Genomic DNA, 20,434 nt, shown 5'->3' with positions numbered 1-20,434 from the left:
CTCTTTCACTTCAAGTTATCATAGTGCTTTTAAATATCATTTAAAGGTTTAACTCTTCATAAATTTTGCCTAAATAGCGCTTTCCATTTCTAGACATGGTGCATGAGCACTCCATCGTGCTCTTAAAGATATCCTGCCTGGTGACATCATCCTCTAAGCACTGGCTAGATAAATACAACCATCCAGCTACTAGATATCCTGGTCAAATATTTTGCCATCTATCTTACCTCTTTCTATTCTTCGTCATCAAATGGATTCAAATATCTACGATTTTGTAAAGCTTAGAAAGCTCTCTAAAATTTCTTCACGGCCATCAATTTATGTTCAATATTAAGTTCAAGTTATTAGCCATTGACTTCCCTTACCTATGATATGTGCCTTTCAACTGTCCATTTTGCTTCTAGAATTATTCTTTATAGTTCATTACAAAAAAGTTTTATACTATGCTAATCTTTGAGGATTCTTCATACATTTTCTAGCCTGTACCGTAACTCCATAAAATGGGTTCTTGGTTCTCTAGCCACAGTATAATCCCTGTCTATGCAGCTTAGGCTGGCCTTGAATTCACAGTTTTCTTGTGTACTGATATTACCATCAACTCCCACAATGCTCAGCTCAATCTTACTTGTAGTTGTTTCATAAGGTTGGGTTTTCATGCATTCTGATGTTTTAAAGGACCATAAGCAGCCTAATGCTTCTGGAATGTGTTTCTGTGTTAACTTTCTCATTTGCCAATTTTGAATTTCCCCTTTTAAAGTGACCGTCAGCTGTGGCTGTTCAAAGCCACAAGGACTCACTTCTGGACCACTGCTCACCCTTTTACTGTGTTATTTTCCTGCTTAGCTCTCTTCATTTGACAGCTTATTCTACTTAGTATATTCTACTTGTACTTCTCAGTTTCTCACCTCCTACTTAAATATATACCTAGAAAGAGTAGGCTTTCTGTATGCTTGGACTGATCTATTTTCTATAAACAATGTTTGAAAACCAATATGTATTAAGCAAATTACTGACATAGAAAATGCAATCCATCACTTGCTTCAGCACCACATATATTAAAATTGGAACGATACAAAGAAGATTAGAATGGCCCCTGTGCAACAATGACACACAAATTTGTGAAGTGTTTTTATATTTAAAAAAAATAAAGAAAATACAATTTAAATTTATGAAAACTATGTATTCACATTTTTTTTACATTTTATGTAATAAAGCAATTAGAGGTTAGGAAAATCTTGAATTTAGGGGATTTTTACAGAACAAAAGAAGATATATCTTAAGGTGGTAATAAAGGAAACTCAAAATATTCCTGCCTATATAATCTGGGAGTTTTAATAATAGGCACAAAAAAAGCCCTACCTCCTTTTATAAGAGTAATAGCAATAATCAGGAGATAAAGTCTTGGGGAATTGTGTTTTAGAACCAAGACACTAAGATTCTCTGTGTTCATTCTAGTTTTCTCTGTAAAGTAAAAACAAGAGCCAGGATGTTGTTTGGTGTAAGAGTTAAAGATTACTGACAATAGTTGCAATAATATGTAGAGGGAAGGAAAGATGATCAAAATATATTGTATAAAAATACTTAAATAAGAGAATTATGACCAGAATGAGAAGGTTAGAAAGGAGTGGGTAGCAGTAAGAAAGAAATAGTACAGAAAATGCTAATCAAAGTCTCTAGCTGGATAGATAAAAACACTAATCTAATGAAGTCATATACAGAATAAAGAGTACTAGTGTTAGTTTTAATAGAGACTCTAACACATCAGACAACTGGAATTTTAAATTAGTTGGTTCTATCCAAATAAGGGATAAAAGCAAAGATATGCTTAACATTTTTTTATTTCATGAGTGTAACAATTTCTGTCATTGGTACTTGGTCAGTATACAATATCACAGAAAATAATAAATTTTTCAGACACAAACAATACTTAAGTAAATGGTTATTCAATAACAATTATTTAATATATAACATGCTAGAAACTATTTTAAAATATATGGTGTTTACAGTGAAATGATTTTCCTGATTTATTTTAGTTTATACATATGAGTGTTTTGCCTGCTCGTATGTCTGTGTAGCACTTGTGAAGACTCAGATTCCCCAGTTTTTAAAATTAACCCCCCAAATTCAAACAATATGATTTGTGCATAAAATAGATACATAAATCTGTGAAAAACAAAAGGAAATTCAGATAAATAGATGGATTTATATACTGTTTCCACAACTCTTTGACCAAGGTTCCAAGAACACAGGATGGGAAGAAGTGAATCTCATCATTAAGTACTTCTGGGAAGAAATATCATTTACATGCAGAAGAGTGAGGCTGATCCTATTCTCATTCACACACAAGAGCTAGCTCTATTCAGTATAGTTCAGAGAAGCATGCTGTGCGTTTGAAAACAGGTAAGGATAGAGCTTGATGGTTCCTTCCTCCAAAAAGTGAGAAGTATAGAAAGTGACAACCATTATTCATTTGACCTAAGTACTGTACCGTGCACAAGCATAGCCAAATAGTAAGTAAATGAAGTTCAAATACACACACACACACACACACACACACACACACACACAATTCATCTTTGATATCAAAATATAAATGTCCATAATATTGTTCTACAGATTACTACTAATTAGACAGCTCTGCTAACAACTTTCACGCAAGATGAGAAAACCCACAGTGGCACCTATCAATGTCTTGTGTTATTGTTATTCTTAGTATACTCTGCCAGATTTCTTCTTGCACCAGCTGCTATGCAACATTGTCAACCAGATGCTCTTGGAGTGGCAATATGTCTTTAGGCCAAAGAGTAGTAGAGCCGATACTATCCTTTAACACTTGAAATATACTAGTTATTTCTGATTGCTGAGTCTGTGAAAAAGAAATGTTTTATTATATTATGAGTTTTATATCACTTCATATCAGTGTTAACAAGCTGTGATAAGACATTAAGGGTGGCATGAGGTGCATCTCTTTCATTTCATTTATCATGAGTCCAAAACTCATCACCCATGAAAGAAAATGTGTAGTTGGTCTCCACCTATACATGGCAGTCAGGAGGGCAGGCCAGGTAGTGTGTACATAACTCAGCTGGCTCCATCTTGTAGTTTTAATATGAAGTCAGAACAAGTAAAGATGCAAAACCAAAGTTACTGGTTTCACATATGTACAACATTGCCCTTCACTAATGCAGGTCTATGTAAAAATAATTTGTCAGTATTTTAAACTCTCAAGCCAGAATTGATCAAACTGATGTGAAAATGTGCCAATCCATGATGAAATTATTTTAAACAGTTTTGGAAATTAATGAGAAAAAATGTTATATTTGAATTGAATCATCATTAAAATAAAATCAGTATTTGTAAAAAAAAGAATACCTTAGATAAAATTTACAAGGAAGATGTATGCATTTTGACTCAAGTTTGTGAGGTTCTGGTCAATGGCCACTTGACCTCAGTGTTTTTGCTTCTATGGTCAGAAAGAACATAATGGTGTAGAATAGATAGGTAAGCAGAGCTACTTAGCTTGTGTTGGCTGGGAAGCAAACAAAGTGAGAGAAAGAAGCCAGGAAGGAAACACACTCTGTAAGAGCACATCTCCAGCAACTTCTAACTAGACTCTCTTTCTTTTAAAGGTTTCCACTAAGTAATAAATCCACAAATGGATTAGCCCATGCGTGGCATCAGAGCCCTCATGATTCAAACACTTCCTAAAATCCCCACTTTTGTGCACTTTGTTGAGGTCCAAGCCTTGAAAATATGTATTTGGGGACACATTTAAAATCCAAACCATAAGATTTGGTGTCAACTGCCATTTCAAAATAAAAACTTAATAAGAGTCTAAATGAGTTTTTCAGAATCTATAAACTAAAAATATACCATAATAGAGGGTCCAGATGACATTTATGCATGTATTTTCCATGTAAATAATGACAATTTGGACTCAATTCTAACATTAAAAAAAGGTGTTTCTTTTCATAATAATAAAAAATATATGATGGAAGCAAAAGTAACAGCATCTAGCCTGTTTTTGCAATTAGAGACTGCTTCTCTTCTGGTTTCCTCTACAAGGGAACAAAATTTTGTTTCTGTTGCCACATCAACAGAAGTCAAACCAACTGAATAAGACAGTAAAGTAAGCTCCTTCAAATAAGATCCAGTAAAAATAAGACTGAGGGAAATGTTTCATGTTAAGCTTGAAAAAGATTACCACAAAGTTGGAGAGTTTCCTGAGACTCAGGGGCATTTTTTTCATCTGGAAGTGTGTTTAGAGTACTGGTCCATGTGCAGTACTCTGTGCCACCCAACTACCAGGCTTACTCAGAAAACACACCTTCTAAACTGGTTTTCGTAGATGGGACAGTCCAGATAGGTATCTTTCATCGTTGTTGTAGACAGGGTAACTTTCTGTTTCTCCTTTGTGCTAAGCCTTCTTTAATCCCTGCCTGCTTTTTTATGTGTACACTAACCCCTTTGCATAATGCTTTAAATAATTCATGCAGGAAAAGTCCTGCCTTAATCTGAGTGCTTTGAATGCTGCCTTTAAGAAAATATGCCCAGAGAATCTAGTTTCACTATTCAACACATGCAAGATATTTTATACAAATCTTTGGTTATGAAATTTGCATTTATGTGGAAATATGGTGCTACCATAGTCCAAGTGCTGCTACTCACCATTTCATCATGTTAAAAAACTGGCACCTGATATATGTTCACTGAAAATAGTTTTAATAGCAAGGAAAAGTCTGAAGATCAATTACCATCATTAACATATGACTCCACAAGTGTCGTTCTTCACTGTGAAATGCTTTAATTTAGGTTTAAGCAACATCCCAAGATAAAAAAAAATGGAGGTTGTAAGACTCTATTTTTCATTGTTCTAAACAGTAAAACATCTTATGATTTGGGAAAGAGGCTAGAGAGAATGATGGAAACATTTTTTATCACGAACAGGTGTCTCTGATATTAAGAAACTAGCTCACAAAAAAAACATCTCTTTTTTCCATTCAGAATCTACTGCAATATTCTGTGCATGCACTTATATGGCCAGTTTTGATATCTGAGGAATAAAATGACTTAGTTAGAATATGTTTGTTTCTTTTCCTTCCAGGCTCTCACCAAAACTACTTTTTCAACTCTATTTCCATTTTTGTGAGAACTTTGCTAGTAGTCAAAGATCAACTTCTAAATGTCCAAACATCGTTTCCACTTTCTTCTACTTAACCTCCAGAAATCAGTAGTTCTTTATTTTATTTACATTCTTTTCCCTCAGCACATTTTTTCTACAGGTTTGTTTCATAAACCTTGGCAGGATTTGGCAAGGGAGCCAGGTTAAGCTTTCCAGCACCACACAGCAGCTCCAGAGAGACAACAGCAGTCCTCTCTGGAGTCCTTAAGAACACTGCTGTCAAAGGGCCCAGTTCAACCCAAACTGACAAACATGAAGATATTAATAACAACACCAGTTCCTCTTCTTTAACTCTTCTCTGTGCTAGTCTGATTTTGTTTTGTTCCAAGGTCTCATTAAGTTTCTGAGTCTTGCCTTGAATGTCCAGTCAAGCTCCAGGCTGGTTTCTTTGCCTCAGATTTCCACCTTGAAATGACAATTCATGTCTGTGTCATGACAATGTGCTTGAGTGTTCATATGAGCATCATTTGCATATAAATGATTCCCTGAAACTGAAGTTAAATAACATTGTGTGGGGCCATGTGGGTTCTGAAAATTCAAATGGGTTCTCCTGCCGAGGGGTGGGGGGAGGGGACTCTTTGTCAGTGAGACATCTTTAAACTCTTTAAGTTTATTTTAAAGCAAAATTTGGATGCATAATTCCTCTAATATAAAGCTGTTGATGATTCTATAGACAAGGTAGTTTATAGCACTGCCTGTGAACCATCAGTTTCCCGGCCTTAAAGACAGGTTAAACCCTACCACCCACATATTTATAGAGTCCTCTGACCAAGTTATGCTCCTTGCTTCTGTAGAATGTCACTGCAATAATTGTCAGTGTCACTGTTGCCAACTGCCCAAATATTCATTTTATTTCAGGATTATGAGATTTCTTATATTAGCATGTATTTTGAGATCAAATTAAAATTTATCTTAGTTTGCTATCATTTTCAGAAAAAGTACTTCAACTGGGTATTTTTACAGTGTGTAGTTATTGTTTTACAGTTCTAAGGGCCAGCATCCAATATCAAGAGTTTGTTGAGGAGCTATGAGACAGAGCCTGTTTCCTGCCTTCCCTAGCTTCTGTTGGTTTCCTGGACATCTGGAGTGCATCTTGGCTTAGAAAGGCACTGTCCTAATCTCCAACTTCATCTTCTCTTGATTCTCCCTGTGTGAATCTGTCTCTAAATTTAGAAACAGTGCTGTTATACAGTTTGAGAGCCTACCCAAATTCTTCATTTTAATTGAATCACTACTAATACAATCTTATCTCCAAATAAGGTTATATGCTAGAGAGAAAATTAAGACATAAGTTTTAAGGGTACACTCAACTCCCAATGATCTGGAGAGACCTTTTTCAACACACAAGTCTCCATGCAATAAAATAAAAATTGGCGAGTTAGACTAACCTCCTATACATTGTTCAGCTTTCTGTTTAGGATCATAAATGTCTGAGACAGACTGCTTTTTAAAATAAAAAGCTTGTTTTGGTTCATAGTTATGGAGACACAAACTCAATGAAATTTAACAAACTTTTTCAGTGTCCTTGTAGTACATAATATGATAACAGAAGTATGTCTATATTTGCCCATCGTTTTCCTTTCCTTATTAAGACAAGAGAATTTAACAATGTGTGCTAGGTCTTAATGACCTAATGAAATCTAATCTATAACTTGCCAGAAGGCAAATTTGTTAACACCACAGTTAGACCATGATTACATCTTCTTATCACCCTCACAGTTATCTTAGTGTTTTTATTGCTGTGATAAAGCACTAGGGCCAAAATCAGCCTAGGGATGAAAGGGCTTATTTCACTTCCACTTCTACATTCTAGTTCATCACAGAAGAAATTCAAGGATAGAAGACAAGACAGGAACGTGGAGGAATGAATTAAAGCAGAGAGTGAACAATAACTTACATCTTACTTAGCCTGCTTTTTTATGCCATGCTGGACACCTGCCCAAGGATTCTTCCACCCCACAGTAAATTTTTTTTTTTTTTGCATCAATACTTAGTCAAGGAAATGTCATGTAAGCCAACCTGGTAGGTAGGGGCATTTTTTTTAAATTGAGGTTTCTTTTTCCCAAATGACAAATACATTAATAAATACATGATAAATTAATAAATAAATAAAAATAAAAAATAAATAAAATCAGAACAACATAGCATGCTAAAAATCAAATTATATGAGTTTGAGAGCCAAACTCTCTATAATACATAACAATGAACTCAAGACTGTAACATATTGTCAATGCTCTCTTTGTTAGGGGTAAGACTTCATGTCTCCCTCCCCTCCCTGCTCCATGTGGCGATTGCATCTGACTTGAGTTTGCATGGTTTTTTGTGCCTGCTGTCATAACTGCTGCTAGTTATTTTGTGCAGCAGGCCTATTGTATCCAGCGGAGACTGTTTTCTTGTATTCATTCAGCTGCTGGGAAAGTGTGTCAGTTTTCTTTGAACATGTTGCTACTACTGGGTTGACAACAACCCAGTAGAAGAATATAGATCAGTCGATATAGGGATTAGCAGAAACTGAACTTGATGAGTGAAATGAAATAAGAGAACGCCTTGTAGGCTGAGGCTACAGTGGCAGATCTGGAAGGAGTTGGGGAGGAGATAAATATGCTGGAAGGCTATCATTTGCAACTGTCAAGGAACTAAAAATGAGTACAATGTATGATTATCGTAAAATACTATACATATTTAACAAGGAAATGTAAAATATAAAAACTCAAATATATGTCCAACAGTACAGAACTGAAAGCATTAATCTCTTCCAAAATAATGAAAAAATATCAGAAATGTTGCAGACTCTTTTAAAGTCGTCCCCACTCAGTAGTGGTTACTGCTGTGTATAAGCTGACCATGAGAAATAGCCATAAAAAAATGAAGGACATCGATGTAGATGAACGACATGGAAGCAGACCGGCTGAGTAACATGATAAATATCTATGGTGTTTGGAAAGGTACTCAGAGTTTCACATTGATACATATTTGATCAATATATCTACTTATATGCACATTTTAATCATATTTCTATTGGCTACTAATTAAAAATTACAACTTAAAGTATTTGGCTATATGAAATACTATATCATTTAATTTCCTCTTTCTCTCTCTTTTTGTTTTCCTACCACATTTCAAAATACACTATTTGTCTGTCTGCCTGTCTGTGTGTATAATATACAATAAAATCATATAATATTAGATATATAATAGCATGGTTGCATGATAAATTGGAAGCAAAATATATTTTCTTATTTCTGAGAACACACTACACATAATTTGACAATCAATATGAGTGTCTTTTAAAGAAAGATAAAAAGTATTAATTTTAATGTATTTAAAGAATATATCAAAATAGTTCTTAGAATAGAGAGAAGTCTCGGTGATTAAGAAGTCTTGCTGCTCTTCTGCAGGACTAAAGTTTAATTTACCACTGTAATGCTCACAGTCACATGTTCAATTCCATGGCATCTGATTCCCTCTTATGTCCTCTGTCACACACACACACACACACAAACACACACAAACACACACACAAACACAGACATTACATATAATCATACAGATGCCTACCAATGCTTACCTAAAAATAAAAAGTTCACTCTATAAAAAAATAAATATTCCCCATCTCTCAATATATTTTTTATTTTTCTGATGATTACAAAAGGAAGCTTTACAAATCTGTAAGGAGACTGCATACTACCATCCTTCACTCAATTAATAAGTAGGATCAAGCAATCATATGTATAATTCTGTGGTGCTATGTGAAATATGCTAGCTCCCTTTAAGGTCTTAGCATGTTTTAAGAAACACGGTAATCTTTTTTTTTAGGATATAAATACTAAGGATTGTAGTCTATACCTACAAAATCCATTTGTTGACAAAATCAAATTCAATTAAAATGCTAAATTGACATTAGGTTATTCTTAGATACAGTAAGATTTAAAAGGTTAAAATATACTTTCAATGCCAAGTCAAGGCAGAATGTAGCCTGAGGCTAAGAGAAAAATAATCAAGAATATTGATCTAATCTTTATTTGATTTTCTCAGATTTTATCATGCCAATAACTTTGATTTTTAAAATATAATCTAGGAGTTTCTTTGCACTCCTTCCAATTTTGGATTCAAACTGAGTAACTAGGTCCTCGGTCTCAGATCTTAGGATTTATATTCAATGTAGCAAATATATTCAATATAACAAATCTTTAAAGGATTTGCTAATAAAAAGCTAAAAATCTGCATATATTTTCATTTTGATTATGGACCCAAGAATTTTGTTTTTCTTTTTGTTAAGAGAGCACTATGTCCTACCAAGCCACAATAGATACTTCCTGATGTAGTTGGTTTTGGTTAATCTTGACAATATCATGTTGATTTTGGAGTTCACTGAGTCTTGTGAAACCTTTTAATGAACCCACTAAGGCATCTTAATATCTTCATCAGTTTTGACGTGAAAAGTCTATATAGTGTGCTTTTGAAAGCATGACTAGAGTATCTTAGTAAAGAAAAATAAAGCCTGTGAGCAGAAGGTGTATAGGTTTGTTTGTTGGTAAATGATAAGTTCATACATTCTATACAAAGGGTTCCCTCCCTGCTTTATATGTATGTATGTATGTATGTATGTATGTATGTATGTGTATATATATGTATATATATAATTTGTATACATATATGTATATAAATTGAAATCATAATTACATATTATATGTTTACTATGTTATATTACTGTAGTGCAACATATTACATTTTAAATATATTAAATTATATATGTATATTAAATATATATGTTATACATTATATATATATACACACACACACACACATATATATGTCATTTTGATGCACATATTGATTTGGTGTGAGTACTTTTAAATGACTGGTTTCACTTGCCTATTATGTGTGTCTGAATTACTCATTTACAGAGTTGTATTAATATTTAGAGCATTTTCATTCTTTGGCTGGAAGTCATTTGTGGAAAAGAAAATCTCAATGGATCGTATGTCCCTGTCTGAGATGATATTCATCTTCATCAAACTGCCTGTGCTAGTTTCTCTACTTGGCATTCCTGGCAAAGACTGCACTGGCTTTAAACAGCAATTATTTCTCAGTGTTAGAATCCTCTAAGATTTCCGAGCTACATCACAAAGAGGCTCCCTAGCCTCCTACTGGAACTGTGCTGACTTGGGTTTTCACAGCACAGACTGGCTAATGGAGCAGCCTGCAGTAGTCCTGGCTCTTTAGCAAGAGGAAATTTCCAATATTTTACAGAGCAATGAGTAGAAATGGGAATCCTTCATCACACATCTACATTTTAAGGTAATTTCCCCTTAAAATTTCCATTAAAATGCTGCTTTAGAAAGGGTGTTGCTTTCAGAGCACTTACTGAAAGACTATTCCGCAGCTCTTTCACATAAAGCGGTTTCACAGATAATTTGGCCAGCCATTGGAGTTATACTCTACATGTTTTATTTATATAATCAAAGCCTTAAACATGTATAGTTTCTTAGGAATCCTTCATGTAGCAATCCTCAGTTTGTAAAGGAAAACTTGGAGCCACCAAGACTAGAAATGACTTTCTCTGTAGCTCTAACCACATGGAGACAGAATCTACATTGGTTCAATCTAAAGATTTCCTTTCTGTCACTGGAAAGTGCACTGATTGCATTTTCAAATCAAAGCAAGGGAAATTTATATCACCCAAGATAAGGCACCTACAGGGTTTATTCTAATCAAGAAAGTTTTTTAGTGTCGTCTACAGCACAATAATTTATATGGTAAGTGCTGGAGACTTTTTGAACACCGCTTCCAAATCTATGTGCTAAGCCTTTAAGCCCCAGGGTATTGATACTTTGGAGAGACAGGACATTGGGCACATTGTGAAGATAACATTAGGTCAGAAGCATGGGCTCTGTGATGGGGTTAGGATAGTAGGGAAAAAAATGAATAGCTGATTGTTTTTTTACTTGCAGAAACACTTTTCAAGTTTATGCCATGTTAATTGTGGGTATTTCTGAGAAAATGGATCCTCATCAGAAAGTCCTTTACAGCACCTTTATTATGTATCTCACGGACATTGTTTCCATCGAGCAATTTCAGTGTTTCAAGACTTACAACTTCATTTTACTTCTTCAGTATATTTGTAGTTAATATTTGTGCATAGTGATGCCTAAAAGTCAAATTTTATTCTTCTACATTTAAAAATACTACACATTTAAAAATACTTCCTCTGTAGGTGATATTTCACCCACTGGACTTAGCATGCCCAGTGGTGTCATTATGCATGTCATAGTTAGCTTATCATAGTTTTAGAACTCATGAGTTTAGCTTTTCTATTATATATAGAAGATACTATCTCATAGAAGATGTCTTTATACTCTTGTTCATACTATTTCTTTGTCTATTCTTCTCTGCTGTTCCCTAAACCTTAGGTATAGAGGTTACATTCTAGATTTATCAGTTGGGGGTTGGCAACCTCTATCGTTTTTCTTTGCATTTTTTGAACAGTTGTAGATGTCTGTAATATTCCCTATCTATTGCAAAAGTAATACTTGTTACTTTCTTTGTAAGTGAGGAGAGCTCCATTTTTCTGTGGGTATAAGGACAGTTATTTAGAATCCAGCTAGAAATTATAACTAGTTTAGAAAAGTGGCAGTACTATGTCCTCCTATAGGTTTCATGACCTCACCAGTCGCTTGAAGATGGCTAAGCTTACGGTATCCAGTAGAAATTTAATCCTTTCAGCCATCCTTAGTCCAATAAGACAACTGTTGGTTGCCCCCAAGATATAAGTTCCATTGTACTCTTGGCAATAGCTTAGTATGTTGATTTTTTTCTGTGGTTCACAGGATTTACAATGGGGTAATATTATTGGTTGCTTTTCTCCCTAGGCAGCTTGCATTCCTCTTTCAGAAACCATGAGTGGTAGTTTTTGTAGCGAGGCTTCCAATTAAGTTCTAGCTAAATTCTTCTAAATACTTTTTCTGAAGTGTATCATGTCTTACCTTCAAGTTCTAAAATGGGCAACCGTAGTAGCCTTTATTGTTGTAGGAGCCTCTAGGAATCATTTGACCAATAATCTGATGGTCCCATGGGCTGGCTTCCCATGCCAGCTATTTGGTTTTTATTCAGTTGTCTGTAGTTCTTGTGTGAGCATTATTACCCCAAGTGATGTAGCTTCATTAATGTGTGTGTGTATGTGTGTGTGTGTGTTTACATGTGTAGAGGAATTTTAATACAACAACATGGCTGCTTTGGCAAGAGATCACATTCAGAGATCATCTAGGTCTATGTGATCTGGCTAGAACACAGATATGCCATTAATCTCAGGAAACAGAGGCATTTAGGTCTCTGAGTTCTAATCACTTCAGCTGAGTGAGTGAGTTCAGATATAGTGCAATTGAGTTGACCTTGTGGGAGCTCAGTTTGTGTAGTTCAGGGAAGTTTTTTACAAGGACAGTTTTATAGACAGGTTGTAGAGAGAACCAGTGAAGAAAGAATGAGTCAGGGATTGAGAATGAGCCAAAAGATGAGAATAGATTGCTAGATTTAGTTTGAGGCCAAGCAGAGCAATATAGTCAGAGGCTGAGACAAGTCAGTTTGAATCAGTCTGTTTGGAGGGGAGTTTGAGCCAGAAGAACTGAGTTGAATCAGCCAGCCAGAATTTAGAAAGAGCTATAAAGTGTGAGCTTATTCAGAAGCAAGCCTTGGAGATGGCAATTACATCAGGAAAATAAAAGTTACTTTTACATAAATGTAATCACAATAATTAAGAAGAGGTCAGGAATTTGAAAGAGTGTGAGGAGAATAGGATGTGTAGTAGATGGAGTGGGAGAGAAAGGAGTGGAATGATGGAAAATACACAGTCATGAAATTCCTTAAAATTTTTAGATTAAAATCTATACTTTGTTTTACAGAAAAGAATTGCTTCAACCATTGAAATAAATACTATAATGACTACAACTGATTAATCTATCTATTAATTTACTAACATCTGTTAAACAATACAAATATTTAAATGGATAAAAAAAAAAAACAATGAACAGTCTTTCAAATCTGGCATGACTGACACAGTGGGGTCACGGTGATGGTCCTATGATGACCTTAACTGTGAGGATGCCTGACTTTTATTGCCAAATCTCAAGAATGGAAGAAACTAATGTGTGTTGCTTATGTCACTGGGTATGCTGTACTTTGTTTAAGCAGACAAAACTTGCTAGGGCAGTAGAGATAAAAGGGTGAGGGCCCTCTGACGGAGTTTCATCTTGACTCCTTGTGAAATGAGACTTGAGGAGAAGAGATGAAGGGGAGATGCATCTCTCAAGAACAAGCGTATACCTTTAACTTGCTACTATTACATCTCCACTTACAGTCACCTTTATTCACCTAAAAGCAATACATGTGCCCACAGGCACTCACATAATAATCTAGCAGTCAGGTGTGTGTGTGAATACATGCATGAACACACACACATACACACATGTACCGAGAAATACATCTCTTCCATATCTTTTATAAATAATATTTCTATGGAATAAAATCGTCAAAATAAACATTTCAAAGTAACAAGGAGAAAAAATAATTGCGTTCTAAAGCAATAATTGTTTTGTTTAGTCTTTAAGGGATTAATTGTGTTATGTTGGCAACTAATTTACTGATTCAATGTGGCTTAAGTTGTAGTCACTAATTTAATTTAAGATTAATGGTGACTTCACAGTTTTCTCAATGGATAAAGAATGAAAAGTTGCTTTCCATTCATGTAGTAAAAACTTTGTCTAGGGTTTTCCCAAGTCAAACTCCAAAATTTTGATTGTTACATCCATTTCTAGACCCTGCATAAAATAAATTTTAAATTACATCTGGGAAATTCAGAATACTTCAGTTGGGTTCTGAGCTACATGGAAATGTAGATTGTTTTAAATTTTTATCTGTATTTGTTTTATGAAATAATTAAATGCTTTTTAATACAAAGAAAATGTCATTCATGTATATCATGTATCTTTATTATGTAAGTACTGAATATATTCTATCCAATTCCCTCTGAAAACTCCACAAGATTTTTCTTCCAACATTTTGTTCTATTATTTTGTATAATCCACTATATGTGATGGGTGCTGCTCATACCCACATGGGTATTTGGATATCTACTGGAACAAGGACAATCTACATTCCCAAAGAATGATCTCTTACTCTCCCCCAGCAGCTGTCAGCTCCTAATAACTACTCAACTAGATATGAGACTTTCTGGTTCCCTTTTGCATCTGGGCTGGAATGTTTTACTCTATTGACTTTGTGCAGGTCTTATGGAGGTAAACACAAATGTTGTAAGTTCTTGTGTGCAACAGCTTTGTCATTCCCAGCAGACAGAATTTCAAACCACGACCCTTATCTCCCAACTCTTAATTATGTTCGACTCCCATTCTATGATGTTTCCTGATCCTTGCGGTGAGAGATTGATACATTATGTTCTAGCTGTGGGTAAACACTTGCAGTCACTTACTCCCAGCACTTTGATTAATTATTAGTCTTTTCATTAAACACTGCCCATCCTCAGAAGAAGCTTCTCTGACCAATGCTGAGGGCATTTTCAGTCTATGTATATAATAAGTATAACTGTTAGAATGGAGTTGGAAATACAAACATTTAATAAAATAATCAAGTAGCTTCTATTCCTAGCATCAATGTCTCCCCTGGATATGAATTTTTGAGATTTATAGTATCAAGCCTAAATTTTCTGTGCTGGAATAGGCCTCACTTCTAATCAGAAAGGGCCAATCAAAAAGGAAGTGTGTATTTAAGAAACTACATGAAAAACTATGATTTGTATTCAAGTGAAACAATATAGAAAGTGGAGATAGAAGAACACACTTGACATGAAAGAATGGAGGGAAGTCCTAGGGTCTACAAGTTTATGTGTGGATGGGAGCAAAGAAAAGGAAGGCATGGTTGGGTTCAGTGAACTCCATCAAGTGCACACTTTTCATCATCTATAATTTATTTTCAATTGAAATTCATCTTTTACTTCAAGCAGTACCCACTTAACTCTATCCCATCTGCCTGTTTTGTTAGTAGTAATTTATGTCTATCATTGTTTCTTTTTTCCTCCCTCCCTCCCTAATTTTCTTTCTCTTTTCTTTCTTTCTTTTAAGATTTTCATTTCTTTCTCATGTTGAGCTTATTTATCATGCATGCCCCATCCACCCAAGAAGTTCCCAGTCTCACTGATTGTTCTTATGTATTGTTTCTTTCCCCTATGCCATACTAGCATTATGTCTGTAACCAATAAAACTCCGGTTCAGTTGGAAAACCTTTCCATTTGGTCATAGAAAACATTTACCCTTTCCCATCATGCCTTTCATTGTTGGCAGCTTTCCCAATACTGCCTCAGCTTGTCATACCACTTGCTAAACCTTTTATCATTTTGAGTGTGCTGACAGGATAAATCCTGTCTCTTATGTGAATACAAAGCTTTTTATTATTGCTCTCAAGCTACTTGAAACAATTTATGTCCAACTAATGCCAACCAGATTGGAGGTGTCAACAACAACAAAAAAATTCTATCCTTTCTTTCTGAGTTACTTGTGCATTTGTCTTTTGTTATTTTGCTATATCCAGGTCTGGTAAATTATATAAGAAGATGACCCTTAAATAACATAATCAGAGTCTATTGCATTGTCTTCTATCTTCTTCCACTGACTCAACTATAATTTTTGCTAATTGCTTTTGATTTGGCAAATACTAAAACTCCTTTTACTGTATCCTCTGTGTTGTGTGCTTTGGTTTAAAAGAGACCCTGCAGCCATTTGCTTTTTCAAATATAAAGCTCCACTTAGTTGTATTTTAAATTGGTAACTTTGGTAAATTCTAACCCCTTCTTGTATGATTGCACCATCTATAATGTGATTGTAGAAATGAATATGGAACATGTATATCATGTGTTAGAATTGCTTGCTATTTTTTTTACCATTAATGTTATTATTTAACTCATAAACTTCATTGTGAAATGAAATCTGGTAATTTTCAACCTAGTTAAAGCCATAATCAGTGGTTTTAAAGTAGTTGCCAAGGCATACAGGTATCATGAAGCTACCTGTATATAACTACCAAACCAGACTCACCAAAGCCCTTAGCTATTCACAAATTTGTCTTTTGTAGATTCTACTTATTATTTGCAAGAGCAGCCAACTGACAATTTGTACCAGTAGGATCTGATTCTGTATGTAGACTTGGAATAAAAACTATTAAAAATCTTGGCCTGGGATTTCTTTCCCACCTTAGACCATTTATGTTCCCAGATGAAAGATACACACTGCCTTTATATTTTTGACTTGCCGTAGGCAGCACAATACAGGGCAACTGCCTACCTTCCATGCTGTTAGAGTCTACCTTCCTATTGATAACTTATTTATTTACTATTATTTATCTGGGCTGTTCTTAGCTCCAATTAGCCAACCTACATGGCCATGTTTAATATGGCTCAGCTAACCCATGGTGCCTCTTCTTTCCTCTCTCCTTCATATTCTTCTATTCCATGAGCTTCTTCCTGCTTCTGCCCTCCTTTTCATTCTCTCTCCAAGGCCATGAAACCTCAACCCCACCTCTGTCTCTGTCTCACTCAATGCCCAGCTATTGGCTGTTGGCATCTTTATTCACCAATCAGAATTAATTTAGGGTCAGGGTCCAGGGGCTACTTGAATACTACAGGTATTTTGGGCCTGCACTTAGCATTACAATAGACAATAAAAGACAAAACCTCAACATAGACTGACCTCCACTCAAAAGTTAGCACACAAGACAGAACAACAAACACTTGTGAGAGATATTGTGACACTACTCAGTGCAACTTCAACCTAACAGAAACAGCTGACTCCTCTTAGCCTGTTTTATATCAGAACCAGGGAACTCAGCACACAGTAGCAGTAACAGCAGTTTTGGTTCAACAGCTCCTAACAGAAGATACCCTGCTAATATCCAACAGCCACAGTTTAGATGCCACTAAGCTAGAAGAAACTATTTATTTCTGTGGATGTGGCCACAGGTTTTCCTCTTTATTTCCACTCTCCTTCTGTGTTGGCCATGGCCAATGACTGGGGCTTCTCTTTAAGATCCATTTACAATGAGATTTTAGAATTTCTGTTGATATTAAATGTTAAGAGTTTTGTATATTATTGTAATAATAACTCAGAAATTTTGCACTCAATATACAGAAACTTCTTTCAAAAAGTGAGGACAGACAACCAACAAAAAGTGAGAAACAACTGTTTGGAAAATGCTTATATCATCATATATTGTGAAAATTATAATATTTATTAAATAAATTCAGGAGTATTTTTATTGGATAGCTATTAGAAAAAAGAATAATATTTAGGACTGAAAAAAGTTTCTTGTTTACACAACAAATACATATATAATAACATTCATAAGATATATACATTCGCTTACAATATTTCTAAAAGTAAAATTGTATCTTTATTCATAAACCTTTTTTATGATTTTTCCAGCTCCCTTCCAAATTATGCAAATATGAAAACAGAATGTCAATAATATTTAACATTCTTCCTTCAACTCCTGATTTCCTTGTAACCTGTCCTACACAATCATTCAAGTAATTGGCAAGTTGGATTCCCTATATAGCTCTTGGATATGAGACAGTCTAGTCCTCTCCGTCAGGCCTATTGTTGCTGTCTTCTGTTCCCCTTAGACTCTAAAGTCAACCATTTATTTCCTATGTTCCACGTACTCAATGTACTATTTTATAAGGAACTATGAACAAAAGTAAAGGATTATGTTACAAAAACATATTTCATCTATATGGTAACTGGAAACCATAACTGAAACTTTATTCTACAAATCTAAACATTTATTCATTTTATTTTTAAAAACACAGTGAATAAAATGTTAATATTATTGCATAATATAATACTTTGCTGCTGAAGATAACTCCAGAAGTCTAAACTCCATATCTGTCGCCACAGGTTTCCTCACAGTGCATTGCACAGTTTATAGAGGAGCAAAATCAATGTCAGTAGCTATCACGCTCTGTATCTACCTCATTTCTGGTGCCACATTATTTTCCAACAAGAATGAATGGGCATGGGGATACTCGATGAGAATAAAGGGGGAAGCTACTTTTTCATGATTATACCACAGGTTTGTGGATCCCCATTTTTTTAAGACCACCATGACCTTGTATAGAGTATGGAGGTTTACTGACCAGCATTGATCTTCAGTGACTCACATATGAGGCTGGAGCAATTTGTTAAGCTCTTATACAAGCATCGCATGGCTATGGTATAGATACTCATCCTGGTCGGGAGATATTCCCAGAGATATGAATTGTGCATAATATAATCTGAATATATAAAGGCATGGGCTTCATTTATCTTGATTTTAAATTTAGCATACAAAGAATAAGCTTCATTATGACATCATTATATATTTGTAACATCATATCCTGTTCTCTTTTGTCTCTTTGCTGTATACACAAAAATTTTAAATTAGGCTTCCATCTTCCCTACCTAACATAAGCAAAATAAACAACTTGTAGCATTATACCATGGTTTGCTAACTGAAAGTAGATAGATATAATATAATGTATAATAAAGAATTGTGAGATATTATCACATAAAATGAAATGACTGTTTAAAGTCCCAAAGGTGATGTGAGAAGTTCTAGCAGAGAGTGAACTAGGCCACAAAAGAGGTAAACAATAAAAATAATCTAGGTAGGAGGATTAAACAACTTTCAAGTTGGAGAAAATACAGTAAAATGAGAATAAATTTGTGGAATCAAAGAGACTTTTCTTAAATCATAAGCTATCAGTGGACCCACGTAGAAAATGTAGAACGTTTGTTTAAATCTGAAGTTGGGTGTTGTCATTTAAAAAGATTGATCATCCTCCGGTGATAATGATTCTTTTTTTTTTATTGCTTATTGTATTTATTTACATTTCAAATGTTATCCTACCTCCCAGTTTCCCCTCAAAAGCCCCATCCTCTTCTCCCTTCTTCTTCATCTATGAAAGTGCTCCCTCTCCTGCCCACCCACTCCTGTCTCAGCAGCCTAGCATTCCCATATTCTGGGTCATCAAGTCTCCACAGGACCAAGCAGCTGCCTCCCAGTGATGATTCTTAAGTGTTTCCTGCACAGGGAAATAGGACCAGAACTATCCTCCATGCATATGTATCTTGTAGGAATGCATAACATGAGTGTATTGTTGAGAAAATGGGAGAGATCTTTTATTACATAACAAAAATTGTTCATGGCAATCTGTTGATCAGATAATACCACCATCCCCACAAAGAACTAATTAATTATCATTTCTTGGCATTTTTTTCTTATCAACAAGCTGCCTAAGGCAATACTTGACCTAAGTTAATTACAGTATTAAACAAATATATGATTATTCTGACACATTTTGTCACGATGAAATTGCTTGCAATATTTTTTGTTACTGTGTACATTCCCTAGTTATTTTCTTATTGTTCTGTATGAAGAATAAAGCTAAGATCAGACCCAGTTTGTTTTTGCTGCAACAACTTTAGTCCAAGCCACTGTCCTTCTTCAGAGGAACAGGTGCTCCAGCCACCCTATACTTCCAGTCAGTATGATTTTGACCTTTCTGTTCACAATCCATGCCAAAGTCCAAGGCCAAAATATGTTTGGAATTAAGTTATCTCTCAACAACTGAGCCATAATTACCATGACCTTGGCTGTTATCCTCTCCCTCTAAGATTGCTAGGATACACTCTTATACTATTTATCTACATTAACCAAGCTTTAGAGACTCCTTTCTAAATAATACCCAATGGAATCTTTAAATCTTAAATGTAGTAATATCCTCACTTAGCACATTGCAGAAGTTCTCTCTTTCCATTCACAGGAAAATCTAAGGTCACTGCATTCACCAATGCTGTGTTTAGAACCATATTTTCCTACTGCTACTAAGCACTGTTTTTGAACATCATAAACACACACACACACACACACACACACACACACACACCTCCTGCCTTCTACTTTTCTCCCCAGTTGTTCAGTTTTCTCTAAGTGTGACTACTGGGCCATTTATAATGAGAATTATCCCTAACTGGATGGCTCCATATTTATCCCACCTAATTCCCTCATCATTTGAAGTTTACACCAAACACTTTCTTATTCTCCATGTCACATTCCAATGTGCTGTGACAACCATAAACTTACTGTGCTTGTTTGCATATTCCCTTAGAATGTCAGGCCCATGATAACAAGGTTTCTATGTTTTCTTTGTTC

The 20,434-nt window shown here is 35.0% G+C and overlaps 1 non-coding gene and 1 pseudogene across 1 annotated transcript; one reads left to right on the top strand and one right to left on the bottom strand.

The window, feature by feature from the left end:
- Positions 1-20,434, bottom strand: part of LOC117720480 (dystrophia myotonica WD repeat-containing protein pseudogene) — a 109,211-nt pseudogene that overhangs the window by 80,633 nt on the left and 8,144 nt on the right.
- On the top strand, positions 1,036-1,138 carry LOC117721146 (U6 spliceosomal RNA). Its single transcript, XR_004608408.1, has one exon. It is a non-coding gene; the product is annotated as a U6 spliceosomal RNA (small nuclear RNA).

This window comes from Arvicanthis niloticus, chromosome 15 (assembly GCF_011762505.2).
Source record: "Arvicanthis niloticus isolate mArvNil1 chromosome 15, mArvNil1.pat.X, whole genome shotgun sequence".
In the NCBI taxonomy this organism is placed as follows: domain Eukaryota; kingdom Metazoa; phylum Chordata; class Mammalia; order Rodentia; family Muridae; genus Arvicanthis; species Arvicanthis niloticus.
Note: the sequence above shows the minus strand (reverse complement) of the source record. Positions and strands in the feature narration are given on the sequence as shown.